The sequence below is a fragment of the Malaclemys terrapin genome, chromosome 4, assembly GCF_027887155.1.
Source record: "Malaclemys terrapin pileata isolate rMalTer1 chromosome 4, rMalTer1.hap1, whole genome shotgun sequence".
NCBI classification, from domain to species: domain Eukaryota; kingdom Metazoa; phylum Chordata; order Testudines; family Emydidae; genus Malaclemys; species Malaclemys terrapin.
This window is the reverse complement of record NC_071508.1, coordinates 86,171,732-86,194,417: the sequence shown is the minus strand read 5'-3', so window position 1 is coordinate 86,194,417 and position 22,686 is coordinate 86,171,732. Positions and strand designations below refer to the sequence as shown.

The following is a 22,686-nucleotide window of genomic DNA, read 5'->3' as shown; positions in this document are numbered from 1 at the left end:
GTGAAACCGAAGTGCTCAAGTCGTGAATTTGGTTTTCCAAGACAGAAGGATGATGGTGAAAAGGATTAGTAGGATTTCACAGCAGCACAAGCTGAGAGAGGGAATTCCTATTCCGAACAACTATGGTGTCTGAAGTGACAGAGTAAGTAAAATAGAAGAGGACTGGCCAAGTGAACCTCTGTTAGCATTGTACCCCCTCCCCAATGCCTCTCACATACCCCAATATAAGAGCCCCTGTTTAAGCAGCTGCAGTTAAAAATCAAAACATTCTCTCTTCCCATTAAAGTTTACACTAGTTAACATATCTGGTATTCGTTCAAGACAGATTTGTACACAGGACAAACTTCTAGCCCTGTATTAATTTCATACTTGCAGAAGAGAGATCAGGCAAGAAGCCCAAATGCTTCAAAGTCCAAGGATCAACCCTCCTGCTGTTCCCATACCAAGAGTAACCAATGAACTATTTTAGCAATGCCAGGCATTTGCTTACAGAAGAGTACAATCAACAAGGACTCTTGGGTACTGAGTGCAACTTTAATCTGGACCACCTTCCTCTGTGCTGCCCAGATGTTTGGTTTTGTGATGCTGCCAAGGTTGTTCCTGCTTGTGTGTGCACAGCAAGAAGTGAGAAGGGTTGCCCCACAGAAGACAGACAGCAATTGTGTAGGATTAGGGGCATCACAGCCAAACACTGTTTGGGGTGGGGGGCCCAAACAAACGTGCAAAAAAGATTTGACATCAGAACTTCATCACAAAAGTATTTATTGAGGAAGGGGGTGTCAATATTCTCATTTTGAAATTACAGGGCCTTCATCTTTACCCTTTAAAGAAACAAGCTTTTGATGACAAACCACATTTATGAAAAACAAGTTGAGGGTTCCCCCCCCCCCATTTTTTTTTGGGGGGGGGGGAGCTCTGTTTCACACCAATGCAAGCTCGGTTAGAGAAGACATATGCTGACCCAGACAGAAGGGGAGGGGAAGAGAGAAATTGGCCACCCTTCACAGAAATACAATTGAGGTGGCAGTAGCCCAATGGAAACTGAAAATTGGTCCAGAGGTCCCCACTTGAAGTCTTTTTGCCTTCTCCCACTCTGGGTTCACATGCACAGCTGCATGTTAGCTTTAAACAGGAGCTTCCCTGACAGAAAGGAAAATCACTAGTGCTCTGGAAAGTAAATCTTATACCAAATTCAGATCTCTCACATACAAGCAGATTCTTTATTACTGGTGAAGGCATCAATGGTAGAATTTAGCTGTGTTTTCAGATCCTAAGGAGAGGAGTTTGTGGTACTGACACAGTTAGAAAGGTCACAGCTCAACTTTAACAGAGAACATTTGAGCTGGAAGACACTGAGTAAGCCTAAACATGGAACTCCACAACAAATTCCTACAGTCACTTTTCCGCTTGTAATCATATTTTAACCTGCACATGGCTCACACTGACACAGAGCCTCACGACTCCCATCTGGGGAGCAGAGTGCTGTTAAGGAATGGGAAGCCTGCACTTCACGGTCTGGGATCTGGGGCAACCAATCCACTTAAACTTGCCTGAATTCACAAATACCCTTCACACATCCTTTGGGCGACAGTTTACATTTTCCCCCCTCACATCCAGACAGTCACGCATTGAATTCTTGTCAGGCCTCAACCCAAAATAAGGTCACAGCAGGTCTGTACTTAGATGGGAGACCTTTATCAGTATGTCTACACTGCCACAAAAGCCCATGCTTGAACCTGCCTAACCCCCATTCTGTCTACATTGCAATTGCGCTAAGTCAGGGATCGGTCCCAGGACCCTGCAGGGCCAGAGGATCCAAACTTGAGTCAAGTTGGGACTCCGGGTCTGAGCCTTATTGTTTTAAGTAGTGAGTGCCTGTAAAGTGATCTGAAATCCTTGGATAGCAGGTACTATACAAGTATTTACACACTCCTGCTAATGTCCAATTATGTTCCATATGAGAGGAAACCATTCTGTTCTGCACAGTCGAACGTTTGAGAGGATGTGGCTGGTTCTCTGATTTTTGGACAATAAATTTCCACACTGGGCTTTTATGAAAGCCAAGAGATTCATCCTTGGATTTGAAGTTATTTCACATCTTTGTTCTTTGACTTGAATACCAGAGAATCCACACCTAACAAGATATCCTTTTATCCTATAATTTCTGTTTCAGGGAAATCATCATTGCACACTTGTATTTTAGGTAAAGCAGACAGACTGTATTTCATCTGGTATAGCAAATTCTGTACCTGTACAGCCTGGAACACCCTTTACAGTTAAATGGTTCATTCCAGAGGCCTTCACTGGGTGAACAGAATTTGTAATTAATGAAAAGGTAGGGAGTGGTCTCTCTCCTCTTCCTAATGTATTCCTAGAGTCTCTTTCACAAGCAGCACTGAATTACGATTTTTAAAGCCGAGAAGCAGCACTGCATTCCTGTTGTGGCATTTGTTTTGGATTGATGTTTAAACAACTGAGAAGTTCTGTGTCTAGTTACAGCTCAGCTAGTCTATGCAAAAACACACCCACATATATTACATAAACTTTTATTACCACTTTGAGGCTTACATTCCCTTCCAACAGAATCGAAAGCAAATAAAAACACTTGGTAAACTTAATTCCTGACTGGCTGATTACTCTTGGGTGCTTGAAAGTAAGTTCCCAATTAGCCCTACCTTTCAAAGCATGAATTTTCTACTACAAAATGGTTTATTATAGGATTATCCACAAGATTTCCAATGTCATTTCACTGGAGAGCCAGTCTAGACCTCTGCCCAAATTCTGGCCACATTCCACAACTAAAAACTCTTTTGCTTCTCAGTTGTTCGGCTGTTCGTTTATGTCTACACCTAACAAGGCCATGAACAAATACAAAACTTGCAGAATTTACAATAAGGTTTCTTTATGCTAAAAATTCAAACATTAAAAATCTCATCACTATTCAGACTCTTGAAAAGTCACAGCCACAAAATAAAAATGGGGGGGGGGAGGGACATATCCATTTCCTTGCAATTTACCTTTAATCTATAGTTCACCAGTTCAAATCTTACTCAAGATTTTTAGTAGACTGAAAATTGTTACCATCTGATGTATGTTTCACACAGGCCATGCCTTTTATAGAATTAATTTTGTATGGCATCCACCACCTCACAAAATTTAAACAAATTACCATTAGGCAAATTAAACAAATCTCACTAGTTAACTAAGCCTCCCAAAATCTCTAGCCCCTCAACTTGCTGATAAATGTCTTCTACAAAAGATGCCACAGTAAATAAGCTACCCTGACACACTCTGAACACAGCAAGACATAGGCCCTGATCTAAGCTTCAAGGGCTAGGTCCTACACTACGCACTTACTTCAGCATAACTATTTCACTTGGGGTGTGAAAAATCTACACCCCGAGTGACATAGTTATACCGACGTTAATCCCGCCCCCCAGTATCCAGCACTATGTCGGCAGGAGAGCTTCTCCCACCAACATAGCTACCGCCTCTCCTGGAGGTGGAGGTATTAAGTTGATGGGAGAGATCTCTGTCGGTTTAGAGCATCTTCACCAGAAACGCTACCGTGGCACAGCTGCATCGGTGCAAGTTTGTAGTGCAGACCTGTCCAAAGGAAAAGATTTCTAGATCAGGTGATCTCAGTACAGCTTTCCATTACTGCTGACAGCTGCACCATTCTGTGTCATGCAGGTCTATACAAACTGTGGATCACTTTTGTTCCCACCCTCTGCCCAACCCCACACATCCAGGAGATGTCTAGATCTTGCGAATAGAAATGGCTGATGTTTTCAAAAACCTGAAAAGTTTCCATTAAAAGCTTTTGCACAAGTGAATCTCACACCCCCGCTGCCCCAGTGCAGGAAAAGTTGCCATTTTCGGACCAGCTCTACTTGTAATTTTCTTTCTTCACATGTTTCTAAAATATAAACTTTACTTTCTGCACACACTGCTGAAGTTCTTGCGCAGGCCTTTGTCATCTCCTGCTTCAATTATTGCAAGCTCCTTTTCTCTGACCTTCCCCGCAAGTTCTGCCTCAGCCCAACAAACTGCAGCTTCTAAGATCAGCTTTTTGCCTGTTCTGTCACCCCCTCTTCAAATCCCTACACCAGTGACCCCCTTGCCATCGCATCAAATTGAAGTTTATCAACCCTCACAGCCCTTTACATATCTGCTTCTCTTACCCATTCTACCAAGGATGCTGGCATTAGCCAGCCCTCTAACTACTTCCCTCAACAATTTTTGCCCCTTCCTCCACAGCCACCCACATACATGGAGCGCCCTCCCTAAACTGATCTGTAAAGCAACTCCCTACCTCTCCCATCCCTCAAATACCACCTCAAAATCCACTCCTGCCATGACATCTACTTACTAACAATGATCTCAGGAGGACGGGAGTGTGGATAGTTCGTAAGTACACAAAGATTTTAAAAAAATATATGTTCTCTCTCTTTCCCCACTATTAGCTTTCATATTACCTGCCTATCATTGGAAACTTTACGTTTCCTGTGGACAGTATTTATCACACTGTGGGTGCTCCCGTAACAAATCAACAACAAAGCGCCATGGAAACTGAAGTACCCTCTCAACCCTGAAGACTATCTTTCCAAATCAGGGTGAAGCACATCGGTGGAGCGCGTGTATACATGCGTGAGTGAAGATGAATTACAATACTGGATCAAACCAGAAGTCCATCTAGTCCAGTATTCTCCAACCATCACTAGATGTGCCATAGGAAAGTGCAAGGAATGCCATAGAAAGCAATTATGAAATAAGCGCAGCACGGAATGATGCTTACATTTGTGGTGCCCACACACTACATTTTTTGAAGACCAACAGATGACCTCACTCTCCAAAGCTGTCAGTCTCATCTTTCACTAACACTATACAATTAACATTCAAAATAATTTTATCAGTATCAGATTCCTCAGGAAGTTGGGACAGTTGCAAATTTCCAAAACACATCTGAAAGACTGGATATCAGCATATCTTCTATTTAGGACATATCTATCACAGCACCAGCTCTCCATGAACTGGAAACTAAGGGTCAAATTCTGATCTCAGTCACAGGTGTAAATCTAGAGTAACCCATTGAAATCAATGGGTCTTCCTACAGAATGCAGGTTGGGGGAGGGGGCCAAAGGCACATGGGAGGTTCAGTGAATTTAGTGCTAATGTAAGCATCACAGAACAGGTACAGCAGGCAATGCAGGCTTCCCCACACATTTGCCTCAAACTTCACCCGAAGGAACAGGTCAGTCTGCATAACTCCTTCAACCCTTGGGCTTCTTACTCACTCCAAGATGGACAAATACATACCAGTTTGACAGATCAGTCAAGTGGGCAAGTGTCTAGTTGCCACTACAGTCCAACTTCCCACCTTCTCACAAACACATTTTGTAAAAGGTCACGAAGAGCAATACCTTTGCCACTATCAAAGTGTGCTGGATTCTAACCTACAACACTATATCCCATTATCAGTTGCCTAGACCCATCCACTCCCCAGAACAGCAAGTGTATGTTGTGAGAGAGAGAGAGAGAGAGAGAGCGCGCGAGCGCGTGCACGCACATGTTATCGGTAAATCTAGTTGGTTGTTACAGCAAAAAAGGGAAAGTTGCAGCACATAAAGAAGTGTCAGGCTCACAGTTTCAGTTAATGAAAGGAGAAGTCCTGGCACACAATACTTTCATTCACATAAAGTTGCTTGCGATGGGAAAACATCCTTTTACAATAAAAGTCGTTCAGAACCATTGAATAATGTATCTAATAGCTTAAAATCAGTAAAAATTACACTGGTTCCATTACACTGGGTATATACATCTGCAATGGCCATGATACAGTAAACAAACAGCTTTACATATGCACACATCCTCCCCCTCAAACCAGGGACTGGCTTGGGATTTACGTGAATTTTTATGGGTTTTTGGGCTCACACCAAGAATCTAACCAGCCAGTCAGTCTTTGCATATGGAAACAGGCAGGTAAAATCTCACCTGGGCATCAAACAGGCAATTTCTTTTGACTAATTTATATTAGTTTTAAAAGTCTTCCCAAAATAGTCACTGGTATTCCCTCTCATGTGCTGCATGGCTCAGTACTTCATTTTGAAAAGAGAATGTTGCCATGAAAATAAACATCTAGACAGATTTAGAATAGGGTTCTCCAATTTCTTCACATCACAAAACAGAGAGAGACCTAAAAATAATGTAAATTTTCCTGCTTTAAACTGATAGTTACAGCAGATTACTGGGACATAAAACACTTACTGAAGACATAGGTTAAAGAGCCTTACAGGAAACTTCAAACAGAATAGTCTGAGAGATGCTTCTGCTTATGTACCATATTTCCCTGTATTCTCTTCTCTTTACTTATTACCCACAGGATTTTTTCTTTCTGAAGTGTTCAACTGCTCCCCATTACTCGAAATCATGATCCTCCATTTGAAAGATAATTAGTTGTTGTGGAATTGTTCAGAATCTCTTCTAACAAAGATTCAAACTTTAGGTGGGAGAGCTGGAGATGTACTCTTTCACACATGAAAAATCCAGTTTTCAACACCATTGTCCTTCATAATTAACACACCCAGAGGAAGAGAAATAGCTATAAGGCAGTAACATTTTGGAATAATTGCTTCTAATTTACAAAAAAGATAAATGGAATGTTAAAAATTACTCAATATAAATAGCTGAAGTACAAGATATGCCTTCTCTACAAGTGCCATGCACATACCAGTTGAGAATAAAAAAGAATCCACACATGCACATCCATCTACTAGTTTTTATTTTCAGGTTACCCTGGGCTCGGAATTTTCTGGGGTTTAATGATAGGCTGGGATAACTGCCTTCACCTAGGCCATTAAGCTAGCCAATCATTTAACCCACACTAAATGCAGTACTCCTCAATTCATTATTACCAGTGTTTTTCAAAGGTTTCTAAGTGTCAGCTGAGGCAAAGGGGTGAGAGGGAAGCTACCCATCCTGTTTAGCACTGCCCTTGAATTCCCCACTCACCCCTACCACCTCTGCAGTGGCAGCCACATCATCGGATGTTAATATTGATCATCAATAAGTCTTGGAACTCTGGGGAAGTTCCAAAAGACTGGAAGAAAGCTAGTGTCGTACCAATTTAAAAACAAACAAACAAAAAAACAGGGTAAATGGGATGACCTGGATAATTAGAGGCCTTTCAGCCTGGTATCGATCACGGCCAAGATACTGGAGCGACTGATACAGGACTCGATTAATAAAGAATTAAATGAGGGTAATGAAAGTAATGCAAACCAACATGGGTTTAAGGAGAATAGATCCTGTCAAATTAACTTCATATCTTTTTTTATGATATTACAAGTTTGGTTGATAAAGGTAACAGAGTTGACATAATATACTTGGATTTCCATAAGACATTTGACTCGGTACCACACAATGTTTTGATTAAAAAACTAGAATATAAAATTAACATGGCACATATTAAATGGATTAAAGGCAGGCTAACTGATAGGTCTCAAATGTAACTGTAAACATGTAATTGCCATCGAGCATGTCAGTAGGTGTGTTTCCAGTCGGGTACCACAGATTCTCAGCTTTATGTTATTTAAAATTATTAATGACCTTGGGAAAAAATATACAATCACCAACAATAAAGATTGCAAATGACACACAGATTGGGGGAATGGTAAATAATGAAGAGGACAGATTCAGAGATATGAGTCATTTAGTAAACTGCGCACAAGCAAACAATTCACTTTTTAATAAGGCTAAAAGTAAATGTATATTTTAGGAACAAAAGGTTATACTTGTGGGATGAGGGACTCTTTCTGAGTCACTGCTTCCCAGGATAAAAACTTGGAGGAAGTGGTGGATAATAGCTGAACATGAGTTGCCAGTGTGACGCTGTGGCCAACAGAGCTAATGCTATCTTGGAATGCATAAACAGGGGAATCTCGAGTAGGAGTAGAAAGATTTTACCTTTATATATGGCACTGGTGCAACTGCTGCTGAACACTGTCCAGTTCTAGTGACCACAATTGGAGAAGGTTCAGGGAAGAGCCATGAGACTGATCAAAGAATTAGAAAACCAACCTTATAGTGATAGACTCAAAGAGTGCAATCTATTTGGCTTAAAATGAAAGTTAAAGGGTGACTTGATTACAGTTTAAGTATCTATATGGGGGACAAATATTTAATAATGGGCTCTTCAATCTAGCAGAGAAAGGTATAACATGATCCAATGGCTGGAAGGTGAAGCTAGATATATTCAGACTGGAAATAAGGCATTAATTTTTAAACACAAAGTAATTAACCATTGGAACAATTTGCCAAGGGTTGTAGTGATGAAATGAAGACTAGATGTTTTCCTAAAAAAGGTCTGCTCTAGGCATTATTGTGGGGAAGTTCTCTGGCATGTGTCGCACAGGACGTCAGACTAGATGATCCCAATGGTCCCTTCTGACCTTGGAAAATATGAAGGGGGGGGGGAAAAGAGGCAGAAAGGGGTTGATTGCACAACCTACACCCCTTCCTCAACAAGTTCATCTGCAGAAATGATAAAAACAGATAAAAACAAGGCAAAGCTATTAAAAGATAAGATGGAGAGGAAAATAATCAGATCATTTCAGTCTATATTGTAATGCCTTGTATTAAGCATGTCTTCAGTCTTCTCCCTTCCTTCCCAGCCAGGAATTTAGCTTACAGGTAGGGCCCTTTGTTCTCAGTTTTAATTTTATTTTAATTTTTCACTAGATTTTTCTCATCTAGATATTTGCCTAGTTTTATAACAAAAACAGGTGAAAAATCAGTGCAAAAAACAATTACAGTAAAAGCTCTTTTATCCGGCACTTCACCAACCAGCAAGCTCTATAAACCTGCATTTCTGATTTGCACTGAAAGTCCAGTTTATAGTGCGGTTGGTGCGGGGCCAGCAGGGGGCTGGGGTGTGGGAGGGGCTGCGGGGTGCACTCTGGGAGGGGGCTTGGGGTGCCGGATATGGGGGGCCGCTCACCTCCAGCAGTTCCCAGTCCCTTCCGCTGCAGTCGGAAGCACGGCCAGGCAGCTCTCTGCAGGCACGTTGCCTCTGTACCTCCTCCCCAAGCACTGACCACATGGCTCCCAGCTCAATGGCCGGGGACCGTGGCCAACGGGAGCTGCAGGGGCGATGCCTGCAGACAAAGGCAGCGTGCCCGCTTGCAGAGCTGCCTGGCCATGCCTCCGCCAGGAGCAGCAAGGACAGGGAGCCACTTGCGGGGAGCAGCTGGAGGCGAGTGCCCTCCCCCATATGGCACCCGAAGCCCCCTCCCACACCCTAACCCCCTGCCCCAAGCCCCCTCCCAGACCCAAACTCCCTCCCAGAGCCCATGCCCCACAGGTCCTATCTCGCACCACCACCCCACACTCCAAACCCCTCCCTCTCAGTTAACTGGCATTTTAAAATTTACTAGCACCCCCCTACCCACAGCATGCCAGTTAAAAAAGCTTTTACTGTAATAATTTTTCTGGGTAAATATCAGGGCTTATTTAGGTGGATGGAAAGACGGGGGGAAAGTATTCAGTAGATTAATGCTTTGAATTCCATTCATCAATGTGGTTTGCTGCAGAACTAAAAACACAATGCCACCTCTGAGTTTAAGAAAACAATACATCTCTAATCCCCAAATAAAACTTTCATTTGAAGAAACAGTTTACTGCTGTACACTTAGAACTATTAAGTAGGGTTACCATATTTAAAAAATAAAAAAAGAGGACACTCCATGGGGCCCTGGCCCCACCCCTTTCCCACCCCAAGCTCTGCCCCAACTCTGCCCCTTCCCCAAAGCCCCCACCCTAACTCTGCCCCCTCCCCTGAGCGCCCCGCATTCCCCCTCCTCCCTCCCAGCCACGTGAAAAGGGCTGCCCGAGCGCTACTGGCTTCACGGTTTGCCAGGCAGCCCCCAGACCCTGAGCCCCCGGCCGGCGCTTCCCCAGCGCAGCTGGAGCCCGAGAGTGGAAGCGCCCAGCCGGGGGTGCAGGGTCTGGAGGCTGCCCAGCAAACCGTGAAGCCGGTAGCGCTCGGGCTTCGGGCACCGCCATGCCTCCGGACCCTGCACCCCCAGAGGGGAAGTGCCCGGCCGGGGGCACAGGGTCCAGAGGCATGGGGGTTACCCGAAGCCCATAGCGCTTGGGCAGCTTGGCGCTTACAGAGCCCAGGAGTCAGGGAGCACAGCAGCCCCCAACACCCGCTCTAAGGTAAGCCAGGGAGTATTTTTCCCGGACATGTTTGGCTTTTTGGAAATTCCCCCCCGGACGGGGGTTTGATTACCAAAAACCCGGACATGTCCGGGAAAAACCGGACGTATGGTAACCCTATATTAGCCTACAAATATTTATATTTAATAACTGAAACACACTATCTGCAGCTTATACACTCAACTTCATTCTTTTCTTCTGTTTTTTTTTTTTTTTAAACTTGTAACTACTTCCTTACGTTCTGAAACGTACTCGGATACAGATTTTCGTTTTCTTCCCATTTTAGTGGGTTAAATCTTTAAACCGTTATCTGCTAATAGCTTGAAATATGTATGCGGTGGGTGAGAGATTCATCACCACGTTCAGATGTGCACGCACTTCAGCGCTTGCGTATATGCCTGTCTGTTTATTGTGTGCATCTTTTAGACTAATACATAGCCTTACTTCAACAGGCAGCTGTGCATATACACACAGACTAATGTATTATTGTAATATATATATTTCATGAAATATATTGTATTCTTCTAATAAAACAAGTTATTTTTTATATATCTGAATGACACAAAATTAGGGTGAAAAATCAGAAAAAAAATGAAGAATACTTTTTGTAAAACCCTGGAATTTTTCAATAAAAAAAATTGGTTTAAACTGAAAACAAAGGGGCTTACTTACAGGTAAGGGATGGTTTAGTTGACTCATTTTAAATGTTAAATTACATTCAAAGTGTTCCTCATTGTATGTCTAGGCTTCAGGTTCCACTGTTGACTGCAAAATGCTGCTATGCGTTTTCTCTTGGGGGCGGGGAGGAAAAAACCCAATAATTGCAGCAAGTTAAAATATCTGTGTCTGATCACATTTGTGCACATCCATTCTGTAAAGCCAAGAATTACAATAAAACTTCTATAGGTCTGGTTATGTTGGTGTGGTCTTTTAAAGGGTATTAAAAGTTCAGAACTCTCACCTTCTGTTGTTCACTCTGGCTGCAGCAGGTGGAGGGAGATGACAAGGGAGGGGAGTTACTTTGTTTCATCTACTCACCTACCTGCATTTTTCAGTTACATGTTCCAACACATAGCAGGAGATACCACTATACTGAATTCTAAACTTAACATGTCTTTTACCTGAGAACCATTTCTAGTTATAGCTGTCTCCAAAATATTTTTTAAAATTATGTTAAAAAAATTCAGAAGTATCAGCATGACCTAGAAGCACAAGTCCCACTGACAGTCCATGGGATCTGTGTTCCTAAATCACATAGGTGCTTTTGAAAATCTCACCAGAAGACAATGGAGAATCCAACAAGAGATCTAAAAGCTCAAGTTAGAGATATCTAGATGATTGGATGTATTTTCCTCATTTTACAACGGGCTACATAAAAAGCACTAGTGAAGTCAGTACAAACTAAAATTTCAAACAGACAATGACTTTTATACTGCTCAATATACTACACACTGAAACTGAAGTACAATATTTATATTCCAGTTATTTTATTATATTGTAAAAATGAGAACAAACAATTTTTTCAGAAAATGTGCTGTCACAGTGACTCATGGCCAGAAAGGGTTAAACATCCTGCAAAATAACAAACCCTCAAAAGACCACATCCACTCTGATTGAATTGGCCCTGTCACACTGGTTCTTCACTTAAATAAATAAATAAATGGAGATATCCTATCTCCTAGAACTGGAAGGGACCTTGAAAGGTCATCGAGTCCAGCCCCCTGCTTTCACTAGCAGGGCCAAGTACTGATTTTGCCCCAGATCCCTAAGTGGCCCCCTCAAGGATTGAACTCACAACCCTGGGTTTAGCAGGCCAATGCTTCTCTTCATGTGTCAATATATTTATGCCTGCATCTGTAACTTTCACTCCATGCATCTGCAGAAGGATCTGCAGATGCATGGAGTGAAAGTTACAGATGCAGGCATGAATATATTATATTTATATATTCATATTCAGTACAATATTCAGGGGGGGGTTTACCCACGAAAGCTTATGCCCAAATAAATCTGTTAGCCTTTAAGGTGCCACCGGACTCCTTGTTTTTATAAGGGTTAAGAGTGTACATTTCATAAAATGGAACCTATTGCTGAATGAGTAGCAGCAATTGTTACATAAAGTAACTGGGGGACATGAACTATGGAGGTTCATTTTAGATGCAGGCCTGTGCCACAGAATTCAGCCCTCGATTTCAAATTCCCTCAGCAAGTTTTCTGAAGGGGTAAAGAGTAAATCCAGAGGTACATGGAGATATTTAAATAGCAAATATTAAAATGGAAGATTATGGGCTAATGATTTGTAAAATATCATTGAGATACAAACACTGTTGCAATCTCCCTCCAAAACAGACACTGAAAGGTAAAATTTTCAAGAGCACTTAAGGCCCACCAAAAAGTCAATGGGACTTAAGTGCTCTTGAAAATTTGACCCAAAACTGCTGGACTATACTTCCATTAATTTCAATTGCTTTAAAAAGAAGAGGGGAAAAGAAGAAAAAAATATCCAAATACCTTCGAAAACTTCTAATCATGCAGCACCAAACCATCTATACCTCTTTCAAAACAAGGAGTAAGAGGAACAGACATTTGTTTAACAGTGACTTGCAAAAGGAAAAAAAAAAATAGGCTTGTGCCTTTTTCATTTCTTTACGATGGATAAAGAAGGCCCAAAGAGCACAACACAAAACCAAAAATCAACAACCTTGCATTCAAAATATAAGTCTTCTCTACCTTGAAAGATCTGATGGCAAACAGGAAACTATTGAAACAGATATATCATAAGAGACAATAGTGAAAAAATGAGCTATGGAGAAGAAGAATTTTTACTCAGACGGTTTAAAAACTTTTTTGATACTACATATTTAACCCCAATGCCTTTGGAACATTCAAGCACACAAGACGCTTGGTTTTGCTTGAGGACTGATTTGGGGAACACCAGACTTGATGTGACTGAGATTATGGCCACCAGGGTCTCCTTTATTCATCAAGAGCAAGCACAAAGGAAGTAGCCCCTTCCCCATATCTGTTCAAAAGCCTTTGCGGGTCACTTAAGAGGCTTGTGCAATTTTTAATAGGCTCTGCTGAAGTGAAACTAGCGCACAGCCCATGAGGTAATCTCCATTGTAGCCTTGTACTCATTACACAGGCATTAACTTTTGGCAACGCAGATCTTCCACAGTGCTGTTCCAGCAATATCGTGAAGCAGCAGTCCTAGAGTTTCCCGAATGCTCTTGCCTTCTCCTTTATCTCTTGCGCTATGCCCTTTTTCCAACCTCTCACAAGAGAACAGCTGCTTTGAGGTTCATTTGGTTGTATATCTTTTGTGAAAAGGTCCTATATGTGGCAGATTGATCATAGAGGGTCTATACACTGGCAGATAGAACAGTGTGGAATTTATCCAATGTCAGAGTAGTGCTTGGGCATTTCTTTGTGTTCTCTGCTTTTAAAGAAAAAAATCCCAATCTACTTTGCAGAAAGAATAGTATTTTTGTCTATAAAAGAGTTTCCCCTGAAGTGATGCAACAGTGTGGAAAGACTGTTAAATTTTTAGGCAGATTCTCTTCTTTGAAAAAAACAATATACCCTGAAGCAGCATGGATTGTTAACTAGCCAGTTTAAGTATCTTTCATAGCACGTCAATTTTCTTTTGCTTTTTACCTTTTGGGTTACTGGACAGCCACATCTAACACATTTCTTTATCCAGTTTTTCCATTTAAGCAAGCTTCAGGGTACTGGTGTGCTTGTCTAATCTGACATACAATCACTTTTTTTTAAAAAAGAGGTATTTTGTTTAAGTGGGTTCCACAGTAATGGAAATTCTGACAGCTCTCTCACTATAACTGCATTAGTGCATGCTTTAATTTAATACCTATTTTTCAAAGACTTTCAAAGATGCAAGTCACCAAAGAAAAAAATTCAGAAACTATACTTTGGGGGAAAAAAAAATCAAAGCCCCGACGCTTCATTTATCTGCACATTTAAAATACTGCATACAAACTGTAACAGCTTTCATGGCAAGCCAGTGTGAAACAGTTTAAAACCCTTCAAAGTCACATCACAAAGCACAAATTATCTTGTTGAAAGAGACATAACCCTTACTTAGAGTAGGAACCTCAATGTGCATCCCTGATAGCCTTAATTTTTTTTATGTTGTTGTCCTGTGTTTTTCTCACTGTAGCTGGGAAGTGGGGTTCCCAACAAATATACTCACATTGGTTCAGTTCAAGCTAGTGCACTAAAAATCACACTGTGGCTGTCACAGCATTGGCTCAGGCTACTCACCCAAATCCACGCCTGCCTGACCCGCTGGGTCCAATCTCGGGTGACCCACCCAAGCCACCATCAGTGTCGCAACATCCACAAGACTATTTTTAGCACGCTAGCTCCAGCTGAGTTAGCGCAAGTCCATCCACCCATGATGGGCATTGCACCTTCCAGCTGCAATGCAGCCATCCCCTACATCTATGTTACTTATTGCAAAAGAAAGAATATTCTAGTTCAAATTTTCACCATCTATTTACCTTAGCCCCAAAATATGTGAGACACAAAAACAAAAACTAATCTGGTCACTCTCGCTTCCTATTTATATTCAATTTCACTTCCTCGTCCTCCTGCAGTGGTTTAAATGCGGTTTTGTAAACTAAAAAACACAAAAGCAAGAAAGAAACAAGTGATTCAGTGCAAGTGTATAGATGCTCAAACACATTAGGACTTTATAAAACTTAAGATGGGGAGCTAAAACTAGTTAGTCTCTACTTCCTTTATTAGGGATTACATTAAAGTGGTGCACTGCAAGTCCAACTGCCTCTTTAAATAGTGGCCCTTTTCTACCAAGTTTGCAGCCAAGGATAATGTAAACTACAAACTAAGACTGAACAGAGGAGACTGAAGTGGATGTCCTCTGATGTAAAAGTGCTTCCAGAAGCAAATTTCACTTCACTGTGCCCCATCAGCTTTGTCTTGCGTACAAGGTTACAGTCAAAGAGGTGATGACCAAGTAATACCACTACATTCCACTTATGCACACTTGCATTAGGGAAGACGATTTACTGCTGGATGGGCTGGTTTCCAGGATAGAAATCCCCCTTGGGGAATGATTGAAGTGGCATGAGACACACTGATCCTTTCTGCAGTGAATACGGTTCTTAGTGTAGTGCCATGCTCTGTCTGCTTCCAGAGCCTGCCCATCTTTCACACTTGTGAAGTGAAAGGTGCAGGCAAGGAGGAAATGGGGAGGACAAAGAGACATGAGCCATTTCACATCTAACTTCTGAGTCTGTGTGTTTTCAGAGAGAGCCCCTTCATTAATACTGCTGTATTGCCACAACAAATCCCATTAATTACAGCTAAGCAGGCTAGGCTTCCGCTACCATCTGGCCCTCCTTGAAACTCACACTTCTTAGACAACATGGGGCATCAAGACACATGGTCTGGTATGGAGCAAAGAGGTAAAACTCAAAGCATGTTTAGACGGTTATTGCCAACCAATTTTTGTTGCTAGCAATGCTAGCTTATTCTGAAACTACAGCACTATTTGTGTTTGTGAAAATATCCTGTTTGAGGAGTGCAGCACAAAGGCAGATGAACAGCACTACTAACGGCTTCCTGTTTTTACTCACTCTTTTATGCAATCAACAGCGACCAAGTTAGCAGGTTCCACTTCTTGCTGCACAGGCGAGTCCACTTCCTCTAGAAGAGAACTTCACAAAGCTGTTCCCTGCTTAAGAATGATTCCGCAGCTGCTCTGCGCACAAGTCTCCCACTGAAGTCAAAGGGAATTCTACCTGCGAAGTTGCTATAGAATCAGAACAAATACTACAGGCCTCGTAAACAGACACAATGAAAAATGAACAAAAACACATGGGATATTTAAGAGTTACTCACCCACCACAAGTTCTAGTACAGCTGCCAGTTATATTAGTATAAATCCAAAGTAATTCAATCTATATCCAGAATTACTTCAAGATTTGAATACGATTGAGACTAGAATTTAACCCTTTATGTTTAAAAAGTGGAACTTGACATTTACAACAAACATTTATTCGGCCAGCCTTGACAATACCCATAAGTTTTTAAATGGATCTGCAGTGTGTGAAAGATCTCCTAAATGACTTACCGGAAGCACCCAGACTGCATTTATTTGGCTAGATGTGGGAATCCGTATAGAGCTTTTCCCCCTCACTTTATTATGCTCATATTGTTTTTTCCCCCTTCTCTCTGTACTGAGACATGTGTGCTTTTCTTTAAATATAGACTTTAAAAAAAAAATTAAAAATGTCAATGCCCTGCTGTCACAGGCTGGCTGGTCATTTAAGGGGAGTTGGACCCAACCTCACCTGTGAGCAGTCAATTACTTCCCCAGCTGAGCCTGATCAGCTAGAAACATATTTAAAAGCCAGCAGGTAGGCCAGTTGAGAGAAAGCTGGAGGGAGTAGGACAGTTCCTGCAGTAGACTCTTGGGTAGTGGAAAGAGCTACAGGAAACAAGTTGGCTCCTGTGGCAGGCCATTGCTCTCAGGAAAGTGGCCCATAGAGTAGATACCTGCAGGGAATAGATAGGCCCCTGCAGCAGACCCTGGGTTAGGGACCACTGATGTGCTGTTCTAATTGTATATGGAAGAAACAAAGCTAAAGCCCTGAGAAAAAGACCTGAAACAAACTGTGGCAATGGCGTCAGTCCTTTCTGGGTTTAGGGAACAGGCCTATACCTGCCTTCTCACAAGAACCACAGAGGCCACAGTGATGGATATAGTATAAATAACTAGACAGAGATTTAAGGAGGAATGGTGCAACATCAACAACTACAAACACACACAGAACCCTGGGTTTGTTGGTGGATCACACAGCTGAGAAACAGGTTATTAATAGCTTAGTATCTTACTTTTTGGAGAGCTGAAAAGATTCTCAGTGTTAGGGGAAACAGTTAAACTTTGGGACTGGATTGCTCATGGGAGACAGAGCTTCTAGATCACCATGCTGAAACCAAGACAAGCTGCTAGTGATCAAAATAGTTCCTATTATCTGGCTGTTCAATGGCCTACATGAAATAAGGCATCAGTCTTAGTCCAGTTCTGAGCCACTATCGCATGCCACAACCGACATTAAACAACATCTGTGTCAGTCTCAGCAGAGAGACAAAGAACTGAATGGCTCATGGAGACTCTCCCTAGAAGTGACCCCCCAGGCCAGGGCTGAGTCACACTGATGAGCATGCAAGGGAGGTAGGGGTCACAGTGGAACTTTGTGCTGCAACTGTTCTGTGGTCAGAAAACTTCTGGCTCAGTACCTTTCAACAACACTGAATTAACTTAAAAAAAAATTCGTATAAAAAGTATTTCTAGGGTAGGTTCATTTTGACAGTGGCCTTTTAAATAAAGGTCTCATTTTCCTGGTCATAAACCAGGTTTTCTTCAGTTGGAAGTATTATATAATTGTAGCTCATTTTTAAAGTGCGTTCAGGTATACTTCCTTCCCCAAAAATCCCCCTGACAATTTTCCGGAGATTTAGAAATTGCATTTTCCAATTTTTAAAAAAAGTGTTGTTCTCTCCCTTACTGATGTGTAAGAGGCTAATGCAACAGGAAAAAAACTGGCTGTCAAGTGCAGAGTTATTTTTTACTCAAACTTTCAGTTACAGTAATCTTTGACGTGAATTGTAACAATATCAGGTTTAAAAAAATAACAGAAGTGTGATTTTTAAGTTACCGGTGTCCCTTTAATCTCATGTATAGCCATAAATTATGATGCCACAAAGAATTTTTACCTCTGCATAGATGTGAGTGGAAGAAACAGCGGGTAAGGGAAAGAAAGGGGAAAAAAAAAGGCAAAAATCTGTTTGTAAATCTGTTTATAAACTAGTCATCTGAAGGATCAGCCATCAACCGCTAACACAAAACCACATTTATGCTTGTATTACATGCCCCTTAACCTTAGAGAATTGAAGTTGAATATGTAAATCATCTTCTGCTTAGTGGTTTTGTCACCTCTTGATGCACACAGACACACTACAAGTCCCAGCTACAGATGTGGATTGAAGGGAGAAACCCTCCCCTTTCCATACACTGCCTGGGCAATTCCTCAGTTGGCTGAGAATAACCATTTCACATCTGCTTTAGCAATGGAGAAAGGAAGCAAGTATTAAAGGTTTTATTACTAAAGAGGAGACAAGGTAATCATCCTCCCAGTTCTGACGCAGGATGCAAGCAGTAAGCTGGTGTCTGATGTCTTTAGCACAGCCTGATAAAAGAGCTGAACAACTGAGAGTAAAGATGCCTTAGAACTGAACCAGAAATTTTGAGCTTATTCTTACTGCATGAAAAATAACAAAAAAGTTAAAAAAAAAATCTTTAGTAATAGAGAGCTTTTCCCTATTGTTCTTACTGCAACTCTCCTGAACAAACTGCATCTGTCCAAAAAAAAAAAAAAAAAAAAACACACAACAACACAAAACACACGAAGGAATTACTGTGACAAGGGACTCCTGCCAATAGATGCACTATTACACAATAGCACTTATGGGAACACACACAAAAAGCCACTAGGAAGTACGATGAGACAAGTGCTAAGTCCTCTCAGTTTCTCCATTCTTTGCAATTCTAAACACGTCAGAAATGTAGAATGAAAATGTTCTGAAACCTCCCACCCCATGCCACCACCAAATAAAAGCTACACTATAAATAAAAGCCACCCAGTCACAATAATTAAGCCTCCCATAAGAATAAACCCATTCAAAACTATGTATATCTGTTGAGTCCTATTCAAAGGAACACTATCATTCAAAAAAAAAAAAAATTTAAACCCAGGAGTCACTAATAATGAGATATTATAACAATCATTTGTTTACTTATGTTATTTACTTTTCTCCATTTCTCTTATTCTGGATACTGAATACGAGTCAGTTTCACTTTTGTCACAGCTTCTTTCCACCTACTGGTTCTTATATACAAACACAATCTTGCAATAGTTGTTACAAATTCTTTAGGGGATATTTATAACCAACTAAAAACTTGTTACCTATTCGTTATAAACACCACCTAAAACATTAAGCCTAAACTGACACTGCTTTATGTTTGTATAGTGCCTAGTACGATGATGCCCTGGCCTCTAGGCACTACTGTAATACAGATAAATACTAGAGAAAGTCATTGGGCGCCCATCCTAACTGAACTCAAATTTCACATAAGGAGGTAAAAGTTGTCAAATCTGTTCAACCAGATAAATCATTTAAATTAATCAATAATTCAGCTCCTCCACAGCACTTGCCATCAGTAGATCTCAATGCACATCAATAATCTCTACAGAAAACAGAATACCATTTACAGAAATGAGACTTAAAACTGCTATATACATGTACCGATATCTTATTGCCCAAGATAAGATATTCAAGAGGTCTCCCCCACACTAGAAAGGATTCTGAAAGGCTGAACAGGATAACTTTAGAGATGTTGACTTGTAAGAAAATTAAACTTAAAATTGTTAATTATTTACATTGCTTAACTTACACAGCTGTGCTAATTTTTAAAACATTACATAATGGAACTAATCAAAAGTCAACAAATGCATTAATCATTTTCTTCTATTAAGTGGGCTGTAGCCCACAAAAGCTTATGCTCTAATAAATTTGTTAGTCTCTAAGGTGCCACAAGTACTCCTGTTCTTCTTTTTGCGGATACAGACTAACAGGGCTGCTACTCAAACCTGTCACTAGTTGCAGTCCTCCATTCCAAAGTCTGTCTACCAAAATTTTAGGGAAGATAAACCAAAGGCAGCAGTTAAGTTTCCCTTAGCAGGGAAGGAAAGTGCATAGTTGTTTCTGTTGTATGTGGTAAATTAATTACAGACTGTATTAACTAGCAACTAGCAGGCTGACTTGTTAGGAATCAAGATCAAGATGCTGTCTGCATTCCATGATTAACAAACAATTCTGATGTCAAGTTTCATGGAAGAGGGGTTTTGTTGCAGCAGAGACTCAAGCACTTTTATTCTAGCAATGAACTTTTGATCTCACTTGTTCATTTCATTAGTTGCTCCCACCCTTTTCTATTTAACAAATTATTTTAAATCTAGCCTCACATAGAGAAACTGGCAGAAAAGAACTAAACTTAATATTTAGTACCAATACAAACAAGCATTTGTTTTGTTTTGAGGAAGTGGCTAATTAGCAAGAATATTCAATTCAAATAGGTCAAAAGGCAAACAATTTTTAAAAGTGACAATTTTCAAGAAGGAAACAGCAATGAGACAGAGTTTCAACTTTTTGCAGGAAATACACCATTTCTGAAATATCACCCAAGCAGTCTACTGCTGGAGACACAAAGGAACTAAACCCTACCGAGACCTACAAAGTTTGTTTTGCCAGAGAGCTTTTTCTGTCTCTCTCTACCAATTTCCGCTGTAAAAAATAGAAGAAATAGCTTTTCTTTCACAGACGTCAGAGACAAAAAAGATTTATGAGGTCATCTAGTCCATTCCTAGGGGACATTGCAGGATTGGTCTGTCAGACGCTTTGTGCGGGCTAGTTTTAAAAGACTCAGGCAATGGGATTTCCCCATTTTCCCTGAGAGCCTACCCCACAGCCAACGGGGCAAATGTGCTCCTCGGTTATAGTCATGCAACCGCAATGAACTCAGGAAGAGATCCCGCTATCACGTTCTCCCCACACCTGGCCCAACTCCTAGTTACACCCCTTGATACCCATGGGAGCAGATCTGGCACATTTAAGCCGCAGTTCCCCGGGCGCCCTTCCAGCCAGCAGCACTCCCTCTTCAATGACAGCTGAGGCTGGCACATCAGAGCAGGGACTGGGTGGAAGCAGGGCGGTCCCGAGTAGCTAGTGACAGGTCCCGGCGCCCAGGAAGGACCCCGATCCCTAACAAAATGCTTTCGTGCTGCGAGCTCAGAAGGCCGAGGGGCGTGCGGGCAACGGGGAGCCAGCTAGCCCGCCCCCGAGATTGCAGAGCTCACCCCAGCTCCACGCACGTGCCTGTCCGGGGTTGGCACCGAACCCCCCCCCCCCCCGGAGGCAACTCACCCAGCAGCTCCGTGGCAGGTCACTGGGCGAAGGCAGCCGGCTCCCCTCGCTCCCCCCCGCCTCCGAGGCGCTGGCAGGCTGGGCTGCGGCAAGGCCCGCGTGCCCTTGGCTGTCTCGCTCTGGGAGGGAGGCGGGGAGCAGAGCCTGTCGCAGGGCTCGGGAAATGGAACATTCGCGGCCGCAAACGGATACAAAGTAGCAGAGGAACGTCCCGTCTGCACCAGCGTCTCGCGAGCCGCCGAGAGCGTGAGGCTCCTACTGCCCCCGCCCTCTCTCCACCGGCAGCAGCCGCCCACGTGTCTCCGCCTGCGCTCTCGCGCTAGCTCACCGCGAGCGCCGGCCGGGGAGAAGAGAGAAAGGGGGCGGGGCTGAACCTTAAAGGGGCAGAGCCTGGCCCGTCCTCCCACCCCCAGCAGCACACGGCGGAGAGGCAGGCCCAAGAGTGAGCAGGGAACTGCGCGGGCCGGGCCAGCAGCGCCTGTGGGCGGGCGGACACGTGGGAATCCGCCCCGCCCCCCCAGCGCAGCAGTTCCGCACCCCAGCTTCAGAGGGGTGATACCGGCTCAACAGCCATTGCCCAACCTCCACTTAGCACAGCGCCTTCACACAGGAGCGGCACAGGGGTTACCCACGTGTAGGAGCAGGCTACTACTGTCCCCAGTGGCCGGGTATGGCCACACTGCATTGCAAACCCAGCTCTGTGGGACTCGGGCTTGTGGACTGGATGTTTCCAAGCCTGCACTTGAGACTCCACACTGCATCGTAAAGCCAGGGTTACAATGGCTGCACCTGGGTTTACTTTAACAGCCGTGAAAACATATCCATACTGCGCTACACAATCCCTTTGACAGGTCCACGGCTTGAGCTGCATCCATGCTGCAAAATGGCAAAGCTTGGACCCAAGTCACAGAGGGACTTAGGTGGTTACCCATCCCCCTAGCAAGCACCAAGGCCCTGGGGCTGAGTGCTTGCTGAGCCCAATCAGACTAATTTGTGCGTGAACGGAAGTGGGGTGTAGGCTCAAACCTGAGTTAGAGCCCAGGCATAGCATGCAGAATAGACATACCCTCTGTATTCAGCCTTACACCACTACTGTAAAGCAGCATCAATCCTATTTTAAACAGGTGGAAATGGAGGATGCTGTTTGGCGGGTTTTTTGCATTTAGTTTAAGCCTAACTACAACTGGTCAGTTACTTTCTGGTTCTAGTCAGTTTCACTTCTTCCTGCTGTAACCCAGCCTTGAAGGATTTCAGTTTCAAAACACTTCAGAGTATTATTTTAAAATGCTAACCAAGACAAATATTTTCTCTTGACTTTTTACTTCCTAAATTATACAAAAACATTTATACTTATAAGATTTGGTAAAAAATATTTTAATCAAAAGGTTATATCTGGACCTACACTACATCAAAAGAAATAATACTACCCCTTCAGGTTTCAGA

At 42.4% G+C, this 22,686-nt stretch overlaps 1 protein-coding gene across 1 annotated transcript in view; it reads right to left on the bottom strand.

The window, feature by feature from the left end:
* The window catches only part of SUSD6 (sushi domain containing 6), a 116,326-nt gene extending 94,830 nt beyond the window's left edge, over nucleotides 1–21,496 (bottom strand). The window contains exon 1 of the mRNA XM_054025927.1: nucleotides 21,244–21,496. The gene's annotated coding sequence lies outside the window, so the exon portion shown is untranslated. The remainder of the gene's footprint in view (nucleotides 1–21,243) is intronic.
* Between the last annotated feature and the right edge of the window lie 1,190 nt (nucleotides 21,497–22,686).